The sequence below is a fragment of the Aquarana catesbeiana genome, linkage group LG05 (assembly GCF_042186555.1).
Source record: "Aquarana catesbeiana isolate 2022-GZ linkage group LG05, ASM4218655v1, whole genome shotgun sequence".
Taxonomy (NCBI): Eukaryota; Metazoa; Chordata; class Amphibia; order Anura; family Ranidae; genus Aquarana; species Aquarana catesbeiana.
The window spans coordinates 469806299-469823711 of NC_133328.1; positions in this window are offsets into that span (position 1 = coordinate 469806299).

Here is a 17413-nt window from a genome sequence, read left to right on the forward strand (position 1 = left end):
AGCAAAGAGACCGCCCAGCAAAGAGACCGCCCAGCAAAGAGACCGCCCAGCAAAGAGACCGCCCAGCAAAGAGACCGCCCAACTTAGTCCAGCAAAGAGTCTGCCCAGCAAAGTGTGCCCAGGAAAGAGACTGCCCAGCAAACAGTGTCCAGGGAAAGAGACTGCCCAGCAAGCAGTGCCCAGGGAAAGAGAGTGCCCAGCAAAGAGTGCCCAGGGAAAGAGAGTGCCCAACCCAGTCAGGAGACCACACAACACAACCCCATTCAGCATTAATTTTTTTTACAACACACCTGGGGCTAGTGAGGAGTTGTAGGAGGAAGACCGCCTGACAGGCTACTTACCATCACTATCCACATCCGACACATGGCGCCAATCCGATCTCCCGCACAGCACTGAGGAGCGGGGCCGAAACGCGGAGTACAGATCACTCCGCCTTCCACTCTCACAAGCTCCGTTCGATCCCTCGGGGCAGTGCGCAGCAGGAAGAGGCAGGTCAGCCATCAGAAATTTTGGGGCCCCTTACACAGCTTTATGCCTGGGCACCCAACATTCCCCAGGGCCCACCCACTGGCTGTCCTACTGAATCCGCCCACTGACCATCCCACTGAGTCATCATCCGCATCCTTCTCCACAATGTAACTCTCATCCTCATCCCCACCCAGAATCATTTGCCTCCCTCTCCAAGAGAGGGATGGGTGATTCTGTGTGGGGATGAGGATGATGGAGAGGGATGGATGATCTGGGGTGGGAATGAGGGAGAGGGATGGATGATCCGGGGTGGGGATGAGGATGATGGAGGGGGATGGATGATCCGGGGTGGGGATGATGGAGAGGGATGGATGATCTGGGGTGGAGATGAGGATGATGGAGGGATGGATGATCCAGGGTGGGGATGATGGAGAGGTATGGATGATCCGGGGTGGGGATGATGGAGAGGGATGGATGATCCGGGGTGGGGATAATGGAGAGGGATGGATGATCTGGGGTGGGGATGATGGAGAGGGATGGATGATCTGGGGTGGGGATGAGGGAGAGGGATGGATGATCCGGGGTGGGGATGAGGATGATGGAGAGGGATAAATGATCCGGGGTGAGGATGATGAAGAGGGATGGATGATCCGGGGTGGGGATAATGGAGAGGGATGGATGATCTGGGGTGGGGATGATGGAGAGGGATGGATGATCCGGGGTGGGGATGATGTAAAGGGATGGATGATCCGGGGTGGGGATGAGGGAGAGGGATGGATGATCCGGAGTGGGGATGATGGAGAGGGATGGATGATCCAGGGTGGGGATGATGGAGAGGGATGGATGATCCGGGGTGGGGATAATGGAGAGGGATGGATGATCCGGGGTGGGGATGATGGAGAGGGATGGATGATCTGGGGTGGAGATGACGATGATGGAGGGATGGATGATCCGGGGTGGGGATGATGAAGAGGTATGGATGATCCAGGGTGGGGATGATGGAGAGGGATGGATGATCCGGGGTGGGGATGATGGAGAGGGATGGATGATCCGGGGTGGGGATGATGGAGAGGGATGGATGATCCGGGGTGGGGATGATGGAGAGGGATAGATGATCCGGGGTGGGGATGATGGAGAGGGATAGATGATCTGGGGTGGGGATGATGGAGAGGGATAGATGATCTGGGGTGGGGATGATGGAGAGGGATGGATGATCTGGGGTGGGGATGAGGGAGAGGGATGGATGATCCGGGGTGGGGATGATGGAGAGGGATGGATGATCTGGGGTGGGGATGATGGAGAGGGATGGATGATCTGGGGTGGGGATGATGGAGAGGGATGGATGATCCGGGGTGGGGATGATGGAGAGGGATGGATGATCTGTAGTGGGGATGATGGAAAGGGATGGATGATCCGGGGTGGGGATGAGGGAGAGGGATGGATGATCAGGAGTGGGGATGATGGAGAGGGATAGATGATCCGGGGTGGGGATGATGGAGAGGGATGGATGATCCAGGGTGGGGATAATGGAGAGGGATGGATGATCTGGGGTGGGGATAATGGAGAGGGATGGATGATCCGGGGTGGGGATAATGGAGAGGGATGGATGATCCGGGGTGGGGATAATGGAGAGGGATGGATGATCCGGGGTGGGGATGATGGAGAGGGATGGATGATCCAGGGTGGGGATGATGGAGAGGGATGGATGATCCGGGGTGGGGATGAATGAGAGGGATGGATGATCCGGGGTGGGGATGAGGATGATGGAGAGGGATGGATGATCTGGGGTGGGGATGAGGGAGTGGGATGGATGATTCGGGGTGGGGATGAGGGAGAGGGATGGATGATCCAGGGTGGAGATGAGGGACAGGGATGGATGATCCGGGGTGGGGATGATGGAGAGGGATGAATGATCCGGGGTGGGGATGATGGAGAGGGATGGATGATCCGGGGTTGGGATGATGGACAGGGATGGATGATCCGGGGTGGGGATGAGGAGTGGGGATGAATGAGAGGGATGGATGATCCGGGGTGGGGATGAGGATGATGGAGAGGGATGGATGATCTGGGGTGGGGATGATGGAGAGGGATGAATGATCCGGGGTGGGGATGATGGAGAGGGATGGATGATCCGGGGTTGGGATGATGGAGAGGGATGGATGATCCGGGGTGGGGATAATGGAGAGGGATGGATGATCTGGGGTGGAGATGACGATGATGGAGGGATGGATGATCCGGGGTGGGGATGATGAAGAGGTATGGATGATCCAGGGTGGGGATGATGGAGAGGGATGGATGATCCGGGGTGGGGATGATGGAGAGGGATGGATGATCCGGGGTGGGGATGATGGAGAGGGATGGATGATCCGAGGTGGGGATGATGGAGAGGGATAGATGATCCGGGGTGGGGATGATGGAGAGGGATAGATGATCTGGGGTGGGGATGATGGAGAGGGATGAATGATCCGGGGTGGGGATGATGGAGAGGGATGGATGATCCAGGGTGGGGATGATGGAGAGGGATGGATGATCCGGGGTGGGGATAATGGAGAGGGATGGATGATCCGGGGTGGGGATGATGGAGAGGGATGGATGATCTGGGGTGGAGATGACGATGATGGAGGGATGGATGATCCGGGGTGGGGATGATGAAGAGGTATGGATGATCCAGGGTGGGGATGATGGAGAGGGATGGATGATCCGGGGTGGGGATGATGGAGAGGGATGGATGATCCGGGGTGGGGATGATGGAGAGGGATGGATGATCCGGGGTGGGGATGATGGAGAGGGATAGATGATCCGGGGTGGGGATGATGGAGAGGGATAGATGATCTGGGGTGGGGATGATGGAGAGGGATGGATGATCTGGGGTGGGGATGAGGGAGAGGGATGGATGATCCGGGGTGGGGATGATGGAGAGGGATGGATGATCTGGGGTGGGGATGATGGAGAGGGATGGATGATCTGGGGTGGGGATGATGGAGAGGGATGGATGATCTGTAGTGGGGATGATGGAAAGGGATGGATGATCCGGGGTGGGGATGAGGGAGAGGGATGGATGATCAGGAGTGGGGATGATGGAGAGGGATAGATGATCCGGGGTGGGGATGATGGAGAGGGATGGATGATCCAGGGTGGGGATAATGGAGAGGGATGGATGATCTGGGGTGGGGATAATGGAGAGGGATGGATGATCCGGGGTGGGGATAATGGAGAGGGATGGATGATCCGGGGTGGGGATGATGGAGAGGGATGGATGATCCAGGGTGGGGATGATGGAGAGGGATGGATGATCCGGGGTGGGGATGAATGAGAGGGATGGATGATCCGGGGTGGGGATGAGGATGATGGATAGGGATGGATGATCTGGGGTGGGGATGAGGGAGTGGGATGGATGATTCGGGGTGGGGATGAGGGAGAGGGATGGATGATCCAGGGTGGAGATGAGGGACAGGGATGGATGATCCGGGGTGGGGATGATGGAGAGGGATGAATGATCCGGGGTGGGGATGATGGAGAGGGATGGATGATCCGGGGTTGGGATGATGGACAGGGATGGATGATCCGGGGTGGGGATGAGGAGTGGGGATGAATGAGAGGGATGGATGATCCGGGGTGGGGATGAGGATGATGGAGAGGGATGGATGATCTGGGGTGGGGATGATGGAGAGGGATGAATGATCCGGGGTGGGGATGATGGAGAGGGATGGATGATCCGGGGTTGGGATGATGGACAGGGATGGATGATCCGGGGTGGGGATGAGGATGATGGAGAGGGATGGATGATCTGGGGTGGGGATGATGGAGAGGGATGGATGATCCAGGGTGGGGATGAGGGAGAGGGATGGATGATCCAGGGTGGGGATGAGGGAGAGGGATGGATGATCCGGGGTGGGGATGATGGAGAGGGATGGATGATCCGGGGTGGAGATGAGGATGATGGAGAGGGATGGATGATCTGGGGGAGGGGATGAGGATGATGGAGAGGGATGGATGATGGATGATCCTGGGTGGGGGTGGGGATGATGGAGAGGGATGAATGATCTGGGGTGGGGATGATGGAGAGGGATGGATGATCCAGGGTGGGGATGATGGAGAGGGATGGATGATCCGGGGTGGGGATGATGGAGAGGGATGGATGATCCGGGGTGGTGATGAGGATGATGGAGAGGGATGGATGATCCAGGGTGGGGATGATGGAGAGGGATGGATGATCCAGGGTGGGGATGATGGAGAAGGATGGATGATCCAGGGTGGGGATGATGGAGAGGGATGGATGATCCGGGGTGGGGATGATGGAGAGGGATGGATGATCCGGGGTGGGGATGATGGAGAGGGATGGATGATCCGGGGTGGGGATTAAGATGATGGAGAGGGATGGATGATCCGCGGTAGGGATGATGGAGAGGGATGGATGATCCGGGCTGGGGATGATGGAGAGGGATGGATGATCTGGGGTGGGGATTAAGATGATGGAGAGGGATGGATGATCCGCGGTAGGGATGATGGAGAGGGATGGATGATCCGGGCTGGGGATGATGGAGAGGGATGGATGATCTGGGGTGGGGATGAGGATAATGGAGAGGGATGGATGATCCAGGGTGGGGATGAGGATGATGGAGAGGGATGGATGATCTGGGGTGGGGATGATGGAGAGGGATGGATGATCGGGGGGAGGGGATGAGGATGATGGAGAGGGATGGATGATCGGGGGGAGGGGATGAGGATGATGGAGAGGGATGGATGATCCGGGGTGGGAATGAGGATGATGGAGAGGGATGGATGATCCTGGGTGGGGATGAGGATAATGGAGAGGGATGGATGATGGATGATCCGGGGTGGGGATGAGGATGATGGAGAGGAATAAGGATGATTCTGGGTTAAGAAGAGAGTTACACAATGTAACTCATCTTCACCCAAAAACACCCTCTTCCCTCTCCACAATGTAACTCCATTATGTTAGCTTGACAGGGTCAGGTGTATGATGTCCTATCTGGGAGATTAAATACAGACAGTGCACGCCACAAACCAATCTAAATCTACAGCAGCACAATGCAGCACACACATTGACTTTGGTGACTTACCATGTCTGCATGGCATGCACAGCACTGACGAGGCTGGCCACACCCCCTCCCTGAGATCACATTACTAACCTATCACCACTGTCACACTCCGTCTCAGCAGGGGAGCAAAGATCATGGATCATCTGCAGGGCGGGGCAGAGGAGACGCACGGGACTACACACAGCTCAGCTGTACAGAGGTTTATCTGTGTTTCCTCCGCGGGAGGCAGGGCACAGGCTATACAGAGATTAGGAAGTTTGCTTACAAACAATAAGTGGCGGAATGCAGTCCCACTGCGTTCCACCAGAAAAGATGAATAAAATCAACAGAGATGTAAGAAATATTGCAAATACAAAGTAAAAGCCATTATGACCCTGTATGAATCCGGCTTAGAAGGAAACAAAAGTTTCACCTTATAAAATCTCACATTGACACAATTTATGATCGCTGTGTATAATCATGTTGAAAACCAGCACATTTTGGTGAATAGAGTGAATTCCAAAATGTTTGTTCCTCTGTGTTTTCTGTATCATGATATTAAATAAGAAACTCTATATGATCGCTAAATATAAGATTTGGATACCATAAGATACAGGACAGTAAAGTTCATACATGCAGTTAAAAATAAAATGAAAAATACAGACCTACATTGTCTGAATATTGTTTATTGCTCTGTTTCCAATTCTTGTGACTGACTCTGACCTTTTAAAGATAAAATCTACCTTTGTGTTAAAGAGATTCAGGGTGATAGAAATTGGTTCAAACTCCCCGAAGGCTGTTAAATGACATGTTCTAGCAATCACTGACTGTTATCCACAGCGTAATTAGTTTGCAGATGAGAAGTGTGTCTGTAATTCTTTCTTGGTAAGACACATTGAAGAAATACAATATACCTGACCTTCAGGTGTTTAACTCTGTGGAATTATAATAAAAAAAATGCAGCATAGACAATTTAAAAACTTCTAGAATTACCACAAATAAGAGATGGTCAAATAGATGTGAGAATTAGCCTGGATGGTACTAATCTACAACCAGCAAAAACAATTGAATAAAATCTTCCACAATTCAACTTCCAGAAGTTTCTTTTTTTTAATTACTTTTTGTTATTTAGTTTAAAAACAAATCTTTTACTCTCTGCCTTACTTAGAAATACCAACCTTCAAAGTTAGGCATATAGGCTGGTATAATCACTGCTAAGAGACAGCCAGAATGTTGGTTCTCTCCCAAAAGTATACAGCCTATAAGCCCTTCAACAAGAGAATAAGAAAAAAACGCTCTGGGACTTTCAGGGCAGAATGAAGAAAAAAGGTTTGTTATTGCTAAAAGGCAAGTGTCAATTTTTATTTTACAGTTTGAAGTAAAAAGGCAACAGTCCAAAAAATGGTTGTATATAACAAACAATATATGCAGAAAACATGGGGAAAAAGCACAATCTCATTTATATACATCAATACCCTAGTATATCAAGGTATGCCCCAAGGGGCTGCCAGCATGGTACTTGGGAGAAATACTTGAATGGTTCCTTAACTTATTTCAGAAAATTTCCTTCTTCAGGGGTTTTTATGGGTATGAAACATATCTAAAATTGTGATATGTTATAATTACTGTGGGAGTATAAAAAATGTACAATACAGAATATTTAAATAAATACAATTGTCTATTGTATATAGAAGTACACTAACAGTCAATAAATCAGCAAATGAACAGACTTAAATTCTATCCGATAAGGCTGATGTTGGCTACCCCTCAACCAGTGGGCAAAGGGAGGCACTGTGTGGATCCCTGCATGTCCACAGGGACCCTTAATGTAAAGGCAACAGCGCCAGTGCATGGCGGGATGTTCTGTGAATGAAAATTTTAAACACAAAGTTGGGACTGTATAGCAAAAAGGTAGCTCAGGTAAGTACGGGGAAACAGCACATACATAAGGTGGATGGATCAAAGTGCTATAGATCCATCCTTAAAACATAATAAATAACCAACATCAATGGCAAAGAAAAGGAACAATAAGCATACCTTAGAGAGTTCAAGTTGTAGCCTAACAGGGGGATATACCTGTTCCCAGGTGATAGACGTATGTTATCAATTCAGTGGTCAGTTTTTATATGTGCTCATACCCCCCATGGAAACAGGGAGGAGTTGAACTCTCCCATCGAGTGCCACGTGGCAACCCATGCCAACCAGCCCACCAGTGGCTGCCTGGTGGCCAGAATGGAGGAGAACGAATCCCCCCAGTGCAATGATGTGCAGTGCCACCCCGCCTACTAGGGTGGGATAACATCACGCGACACCACGCCGCCAACATGCTTGAGGCAGACCTGTGTCAGGAGAGGCACAAGGAGGGTGCCATGTTCACCCGGAACCGGAAAGGGGGCCGACCCACTGGGACAGGCAAGGCCCCTGCATGTCGGGCAGAACACAGAGCGCATCCACCACAGACACCTAACTGGCTCCCCCTGGTGGAGAAACAGCACCCAACAGCCCAAACCGTTACACAGGACAAAAAACATATATACATGCTGAATTGTAATGAGGGTATATCATATTAATCATCATAAAAAAGGAATACACAGTGAGGAAAAGAACAAACACAGAAACAAAAAAATAAAACAGCACCAGAAATAATATAAAAGGATGGAAATTAGTGATAATGATGAACAAAATAAGTATATGTGAACTGGAGAACAAAACAATAAGCAAAATGGAATATAAAATAGACAAAAACAAAACATGAAGGAATGCGCCTAAAAAAAAGGGAAAATGGACTAGACAAAATGTGATGAAATAACAGGAAAATAATACCTTGCAGCCAAGTTCCAAGTCGATAGACACAAGGACTGAGTCAGTGGTAGACTATACCATCATAGGCAGCTAGGAGGCAGAAGACCTTAAGGGAACATAGACAAAAGGGGGAAAAGTGGGAAGCTAATGATCACATTTGGATCACAGATTAAGTTCACAGTCTCCTAATGTAAATCCATGTAAATAAGGCTTGAAGTTGAAAGCTTCAATGACAAACGGACAAATTAAATAGTCAAATGACATCTCTTAAAACCCACCCAATGTTTTCTGAATCTGAAACCAGATTGAAATCAGACTTGGAAAAATTCAACAAAGACATACCAATCAAAAATGATAAAACATGTTGTAAGAGGGCCTTTCAAGAGGGGAAAGCTTTTAGATGGCATCATGGTCAGAACAGCAAAAAGGGATATTCTAATGTCTCCAGGTCGGTTAGAGATGTTACTGTTCCTGAATTTTCTATATGTTCATCATTCTATGTCCTCTCTTTCCTCTCAGTCTTCCACACAACACAAAGGATCTAAGCGACACAAACATTGCCGTCATGGTGATGGGTCACATGACAACTCTCCCACCATGGACCACCCCCCCCCACATCTAGGTAACTGTAGTGGGTTGCTCCCACAGCAATGCACGTAGTGACATGGTAATCTCATATGCCTGGTGAGAACCCCCCCACAGCTCAAACACACCTAATACAGCATCCACATCTTCACAATCCTCTTCACACACGCATAAAGACACTTTCTTAGGAAAGATGCTTGGCAATATGCCTACATATCAGGGCATCATGAAAATGTATGTCAAAAAGGTACAAAAAACACATCCCAACAAACACCGTTAAACATTATCAACCTGTCCCCACACAAATTATCACCAGATGAGATTAACGTACTATCAAAGGGCCTCACATTTGTTTCACGCCCCGACTCTAGTCTTAACAGATTTGAGGCCACAAAAGACATACATATATTTGTACGTAATCTACTCCTTAAAAGCCTATTTGCCAAGAGACAAACCTCCCATGACCCCTCCTATACTAGGCGGGATCGCACAGCCCTAGACCATCTGATTGCCTTACTTGAAGAAAATGAACCTTATTGACTCACCGGACATTTGAAGCATTGCTTGCAGAAGTTGATGACCAATCCCATATCCAGTAGGCCAATACTGAGACTAACTCCCTTAAGAAGAAGTCAGATTTATACCTTTCACCTAGTTCTAACCATAATGCAGCTACTTTTCTCAAATTAGTTTCCAAATGTAAGGATTTCAAATATGCATCACAGCAAGCTTTCCCCAGGTGAAAAGGGGGCCCTTCAATCCTTGTCCAAAAACCAGAGTATCACCATCAAGCCCTCTGACAAATGGGAAATGAGGTGGTCATGGACAATGACAAATACATACATATGTGCAACAAAATTCTGGTCAACATAGAATGGTACCGCTCAATACCCAAATCATTCTTGGACTCCTTTACTAGGGAGTTGTATCTACTGGTGAACCAGGTTTATTATAATAACATCATCTCTAAAACATTATGGGAGTTTATTCATCCCAGCTTCCCCCCAAGTGGCCACCTTTCATGCACTCCCAAAAGTACACAAGAACCACTCCAATCCCCCCGGGTAGACTCATAATTTCGGGCAAAGGCAGTCTGACTGAAAATCTAAGCTGAATGGTAGACAACCATCTTTGACCTTTTGTAACCAGCCTATCCTTGTATGTATGTGATACCATCCATCTGCTACAGATTTTAGAGGGTACTTAAGTCAATGGTGACACCATTTTAGTCGCCATTGATGTGGAGGCCCTCTACAGCTGCATACCTCAGGACAAAGGCCTCTCTGCGATACACAATGTCCAATCGCAGAGAAAGGTCAAAACGAACATCAACTGAATGAATTCATACTTTTGTCTTTTGGTTTCATCCTTAGACACAATATGTTCTCATTCAATGGCTCCCACTTCCTCCAGGTGCCGGGGGTGGCTACAGGGACCTGTTGTACCCCCACACATACCAACCTGTAACTGGGGGAGTGGAAGCATACCATGCTCGTGGACGAGAACCCTTTTATATATATGGACCACATCTTAGCATGGCACCACTATATCGACAACGTCTTTGTCCTTTGTAAATGCTCCAAAGAACTAATTTTGGAGTTCCTGACATGCATTAATACCAAATGTAAAGAGAAAAAGAATTGCGCTAGGTGCTCAAAAAAGTGAAAAAATAATTAATAAGAAAATAACCGTGAAGGGGGTCCTGCTGCTAGACACTATAACCCCAATACGAGGGCACAAAAAACAGATGTAAAGAGAACAGTGCAGCAAATGGACAAATGTCATGAGTGAAAAATATTGTGAAATTATTGTTAAAAAATCAATATAAAGAATTTAAGCAATCAATGATGAATAACACCTAATAATAATAACTAGTGAGAAAAACATTAAATCAACAAGTCCATAAGTGATGAAAAGGCAAAATATAATAAATGCAAATAAAAAGTTCTGAATTATAATGTGATTAAAGTCCAAACGTTATTCCATGCAGAGTTCTGGATTAGTAATTCACCGCCAGTGCTGCCCACCACCTGGTGATAATGTAATGAAGGCTTACCAGAGAGCCAGCGACCGCCCTTACTCAGGGGGGTCAAAACAGGCTTAGTAGAGGGAGAAGTAGCGATGAACTTCAAGGTATATTTTTTTTCTGTTTTTACTAGTAATGATGGCGATCTGCAGTTTTTAGCGGGACTGCGACATTGCAGGGGACAAATCTGACCCCAAATTACACTTTTTGGGGACCAGTGACATTATTACATTAATCAGTGCTATAAAAATGCACTGATCAATGTAAAAATGACACTGGCAGGGAAGAGGTTCACACCAGGGGGTGATCAAGGGGTTAAGTGTGTTCCCTAGGTGTATTCTAACTAAGGGGGATGGGCTCACTGGGACATGACAGATGACTGTCCCCTGTCAGAACGGGGATTCGACTAGTTTACAAAAGCAGATCCCCATTTTGTCTTTGTATTAAGTGATCACGGGTTGCCAGCAGACATCGAGTCCGCCTGACCCGGGGGCATGCTCCCGCAGTGTACAGCGGGAGTGAAAGTGCGCTGCCGGTGGCGCGCACTCACTTGCAACTGCACCTGCTCGAGCTGCCGTACAGGTACGGCGATTCGCGCAGGAGAGCCGACCTGCCGCAGTATAACTGCGTGAGCTGGTCGGCTAGTGGTCAAAGCCTCCTCTGTTTGCTTCCTTCCATGCATTTTGAGCAGGATGTGTGGGATGTGCAGGCTAAAAAACATGTATTTTATGTAAGCTTCTCTGAGGTTGAAAAAAGGAAAGTATACTAATAAGTAGAGTGGTGTGTCTGCTGCATGGAAACTCCTCCAGACATGAGACTATAGGGAAATAGTGAGAAAAAGAGACTTGTCCAACAGCAGCTATGAATTTGTTAAAATACAGAATCTTCTGAAAGGACAATAAACACTTTAAGCTAAAAAGTCTATCCCCCCTAGTCTAGTCTGTGCGATGCTGTTTTTTTCTGTTACAGCTACATTATAGCATGTAGAAAATGTAATCAATGCAATTAATAGTTTTAGCATTTCATACAAATTTCATACACTTCAATACATTTTATTTGTATGGAATTTTAGGATGTTTCTGTATTTAAAATGTTAATGAAAATTCAACATTTTTTATGAAAATGTGAATATTAACTTAACAATCAAACTCAGTTATGAAAACATTGCTTCAAAAAAACTGTCTGCATTGTAAATATTTAAAAAATTTAATTTTCCCAGGGTAGCTCTGAATATGATTGATTGGTGTAAGACATCACAGATACGTTTAAAGGAATGCACTTTTAAAAATGAAGCCAGCTGTTTCTCTGTTGGTGTGATACGTTCATTAGAAAACATTAGCTCTCAGCTCACGTTACTGGTGCACAACATGTCAGAATATATGCCCAATGAATTAATAACAAACAGCAGCCACTATAGAGTCAATGGCCTAAAGTCACGTAAGCTTGAAATAGTGTAAACAGTTTTAAATCTAACTCTTGTTAATAGATAAATACACAGTTAAAATGAATTCTGCTCAATGAGTCTTGTGATCCAGGCACCCATGCAAAACTGTATAGCTAAGTTAAAGGGGTTGTAAATTTTCATCCTATGCATTAAGGTGAAAAAACTTCTGTCACTGAGCAGCCCCCCCCCCCCCCCCCCCCCGTTTTACTCACCTGAGCCTGTTCGTTCCCAGCCGAGATGCGCTCTACCTCTCTGCACGGGCTGTCTCGGCTGTTGATTGGATAAATCAATAGCAGTGCAGCCATTGGCTCCCGCTGCTGTCAATCAGATCCAATGACACGGGCACTGGGGGGGTGGGGCCGAGCCCGGCATTCTGTGTCTATGTAACCACAGGGAGAGTGCTTCTCCTAGGGGGTTTACCGATGCAGGGAGTAGCCGCAATCGCCATTGGGGGACCCCAGAAGACGATGATCGGGGCCACTCTGTGCAAAACAAACTGCACAGTGGATGCAAGTATGATATGTTTATTTAAAAAAACAAAAAAATAGGGTTTACAACCTCTTTAAGTCTGTGAGCTCTCTGCAGCTAAGCAATATGCAGCACTGATGAATTTACCACCCTACATTTTCTTCTCCTGTTAACAATCTCCCGGTATTAGACAACACTGTGCAGGAAGCCTGATGATTTTTACAGTGCTCTTATTCCCTGTATCAGTCATGACTGAGTATTACAGAAGGCTAATAAAAAGGAGCTATAGGTACTTGTAATAGTTTTATAGAGATATAAACTAAGGCCTTTCACATAGGTGGCTGGGGGGGGGGGGGGACAGGTGTTAACCACTGCTACAGCAGTTTTACTGATACAGGGTGGCAGCTGTACACCAGATCACATATACGAATGGACGGACGGACTCCATGTACGCTGGCACCTGCCGATCATTCGTTACACAGGCAGAATGGCAGTCTGCCTATGTAAACAAGGCAGATTGCTGTTCTGTCAGTAGGGAAGGCATGGATCCTGTGTTCCTGCAAAGCAGAGACATAGATCCATGCCTTTCCCTAGTAAAAGCACCCCCCATACTAGCTAGGCTAGAAAAACTAGTTAGGCACACAGTTAACCCTTTTATCGCACCTGATGTTAAACCCTTCCCAGCCAGTGTCATTACTACAGTGCTAAAAAATATGCACTGATCACTGTATTTGTGTCACTGGTCCCCATAAAGTGTCAAAAGTGTCAATTAGCGTCAGAATATCCGCCGCAATATGGCAGTCCCGCTACAGAGGTGATCAAATACCATCAAAAGAAAACTCTATTTGTGGGAAATAAGGACATTAATTTTGTTTGAGTACAGCGTCACATGAGCGCTATTGTCAGTTAAAGTAAAGCAGTACTGTATTGCAAAAAATGGCCTAGTCAAGAAAGGGAGGGTAAATCTTCCAGAGGTCAAGTGGTTAATGCCCCCAGCTGAACACCTAAAGTTCACAATAAATCTGGAAGGGGCTGTTCACATGCCACAGCTGTAATGTTTTGCATTGTGGACACAGAAAATTTAACACAGTATGTTGAGTTGACAAGAGTCATTGCTTGTCAGACTCAGCTATTCAAGTCAGTGAAGATATGCCTCAAACATGAGCCAAAAGCTTGCTTAGCTAACTCTGAAAAGTGAATGCACCATAGATAGTTGGAACCTAGCCATAGGCCTCATGGACAGGGAGTATGAATTTATGCTGCCAGAAGTTGGCAGAAAAATGCCCCTAAATTAAGTTTTTTTTCCCACTTGCTTTTATGAACGCTTATACGCGTTTATAGGAGTATGGCATTTAAAATCATTTGAGTATAAAATCATTTTGTTGGCTAAAAAATTCATGTATTCTAACCACTAGAATAGATTAACATGCATACATTTGTGTTTATATGTGCTTATATGCATTTATAATGCTTATGCATGTTCACTCGTACATAATACTCATAAGTTCCTCTTCAAATTCAGCTTTGGAGAATTGTCTTTATGCTTCTAAACCCTGCTTTTAAAATACAGATCTAAATGCCCAATATGCATGGCCACATAGGCTAACACTGAACTGTGTTAAAAGACATAAAAACATATGCTGGATGCCTGTAAAGCAGCATTTTGTACTCCTTGTCCATGAAGCCTAAATGTTTTAATAAGTACGTATCTAGATTAAACAATGCATTGTCTATATCTACCTGAAGTTTAGCTTTAGGCTCCATGCACACTGGAGCTCATAAACAGCCATTTTTTGGAGTTTGGGCGTTTTTTTTTTAACAGCCCATAAACTCCACTCTATGTTATCCTATGTGTCCATGCACACATGGACGTTTTTGAACTTTTATCAGCAGTGGAGTTTATGGGCTGTTTTCTGAACGCCATAAAATCGCATTCAGGAGTCGTTTTTCTGACCACAAAAAATGCCAAACGCTCATAAACACTGATAAACATTGACAAACGCTCAAAAATGTGGCTCACCATGGTTTAACGTTTTTGATCCATTGAATAAATAAAAAGGCTAACGTGGAAAAATGCTAAAAGCCGCTAATAAATGCTATTGCAAAAATGTTAAAAATCGTTGAAAGACTCACTGCAAAGCTACTGCAGTTTTTATAATGTTATTTTATGTCCAGTGTTCATGGAGCCTTAGTGAGCATCATTTCATGTAGGCAATAACTACTGTAAGTGCTGCCATTTTGTATCATGTTCTAGAAAGAAAAACGCCTCCTTACTAGAACAAAGAGCATGAGGTGGTAAATAAAATCCTGGTCAGTATTTCATTTAATAGTCCATTTAAGATTCTTTACTCACCTCAATAATGGACATTTTTATCCCCTTCCTTCCCAGGCCATTTTTAAGTTTTCAGAACATCACACTTTGAATGACAATACTCAGTCATGCAACACTGTACCCAAATTAAATTTTTGTTCTTTTTTTAAGACAGATAAAGCCTTCTTTTGGTGGTATTTAATCACCAATGGGTTTTTATTTATTGAAAAAACAGTGCAGCACTGGACAAGTGTCACAAGTGAAAAAGAATAGTGAAAAAATTGATTCAAAAATGACGTGTAAACTAAACAACAATAATAAGCGACAATAAATAATAATAACTGATAAATGAGCATCCAATCCAAAGTCCAACAAATGCAATAAAAAATAAAGCTTTCTAAATATTGTGTAGGTGAAACCCAGAAATTATTCCATATGAAAGTCTTGATCCATAATCCACCGCCAGTGCTGCCCACCACCTGGTGATAAAGTAGTAAAGGCTTACCAGAGAGCCTGCGACCGCCCTTATTCAGGGAGGTCAAAACAGGCTTAGTAGAAAGAGATGTGAGATGGACTTCAAGGGATGTCCCATAGGAGACTCTGTAGGGAATCTCGCCAACTTCCTTCCTGGGCAACTCCACAGCAACAACAGCAACAATCCAGAAGATGTAGTACCAAAGATGCATCTTATGTGGCGATCGATATTTGTTCCCAGAGAGACCAGGCAGAGATGAACCACGTATCCCAAAAAGAAAAAAGGGGGACTCCAGTAGTGCAGATAAATCACAACTGTGTTTATTATATAAAATGCAAATAGATAAAATATATATAAATCATAAAAACCCAGCAGGGACAGCGTATATACTCCTCTGCCGTTTTAAAATGGAATTGCACATGCACGATACGTGCTAGCGTTGTGGCCCTACGGCCGTTTTGTCACAACTGACGTCATCAGGGGTATGCAACTGTGCACGCACATGCGCCTTATAAACCCAAATGATGCGCTGTAAATCGCCACCATTGGCTAGCAGAAAATGGAGCTGACGTTTAATCAATAGCACAAACGCATAGTGATTGGTTAGTAGAGCCTAGAGGTGAAGCACCCATTCTATTGGCTTACAGAGAGTTGCTCTTTTACCTATTAAGGAAATAATCAAGCACTATACATGAATGGATTACAATCCAACCTATGCCATCTAATGGTGATATAGAGTACTGCCCAAAGTGTACAGGTTAGTAAATAAATAACACACCTAGAATACAAAAAAAGAGAAATCACTGCAGATATGAAAATGAAGAGGCCAGTAGGTTAATGACACCCTATCCAAAAAACGGGAAAGGGAGGGAGGGGATACAAAAAGCAAAAAATTTCACAAAAAAGTATCCTAATAAATGTTGGTAAAAAATTTTTAGGACAAAAATTCCTCATATAGTGAAGTGCAGAGGAAATAACAATATAAGATGGAGGGTTACCACAACCAATATCTACCGATAAAAAATATCTGTATAAGGTAAAAGTGTTACCACATCAAATATGGCATACCTCAACCCCAAAAAAAGGGGGTCAGTGAAAAACAGCAAATGATGAACATATTATTCTAATAAATGTTAATAGAAAATTTAGGACAAGAATTCCTCACATAGTAAAGTCCAGAGGAAATGAAAATATAAGGTAGGGGGTTACCACAACCAATATCTAACAATCAAAAAATAACTATATAAGATAAAGGTGTTGCCACATCAAATATGGCATACCTCAACCCCTAAAAAAAGGGGGTCAATGAAAAACAGCAAATGATGAATCATATTAGCCAGAGGGGGGACATCAACTGTTATTAATAAAACAGTTGATGTCCCACTCTGTGTTCAAGCCATTGGGGGCATGGGAGCCAAGCCTATAGATCCAGTTTGTTTCGGATCTAGAGATGGTTCTCCTACCATTACTGCCACGCCAATGGGGAACATACTTCTCTATGCCAATAAAGACGGTACCCTTAGGATCCCTATTGTGCACAAGGTCATAGTGTCTAGAGACACTATGCTTGTCAAAACCTTGCTTTATGTTGGTGATATGCTCACCCAACCTAACTTGCAATTTCCTAATAGTTCGTCCCACATACTCCAACCCACATGGACACCTAAGGAGGTATACAACACATTTTGTGGTACATGTGATGAGTGATTTGATGGAATACGTGATACCTGTACCACTGGATGTAAACTCAGTCAACCTTCTGTCCTATAACGCATTCAGCCTACAAACCTTA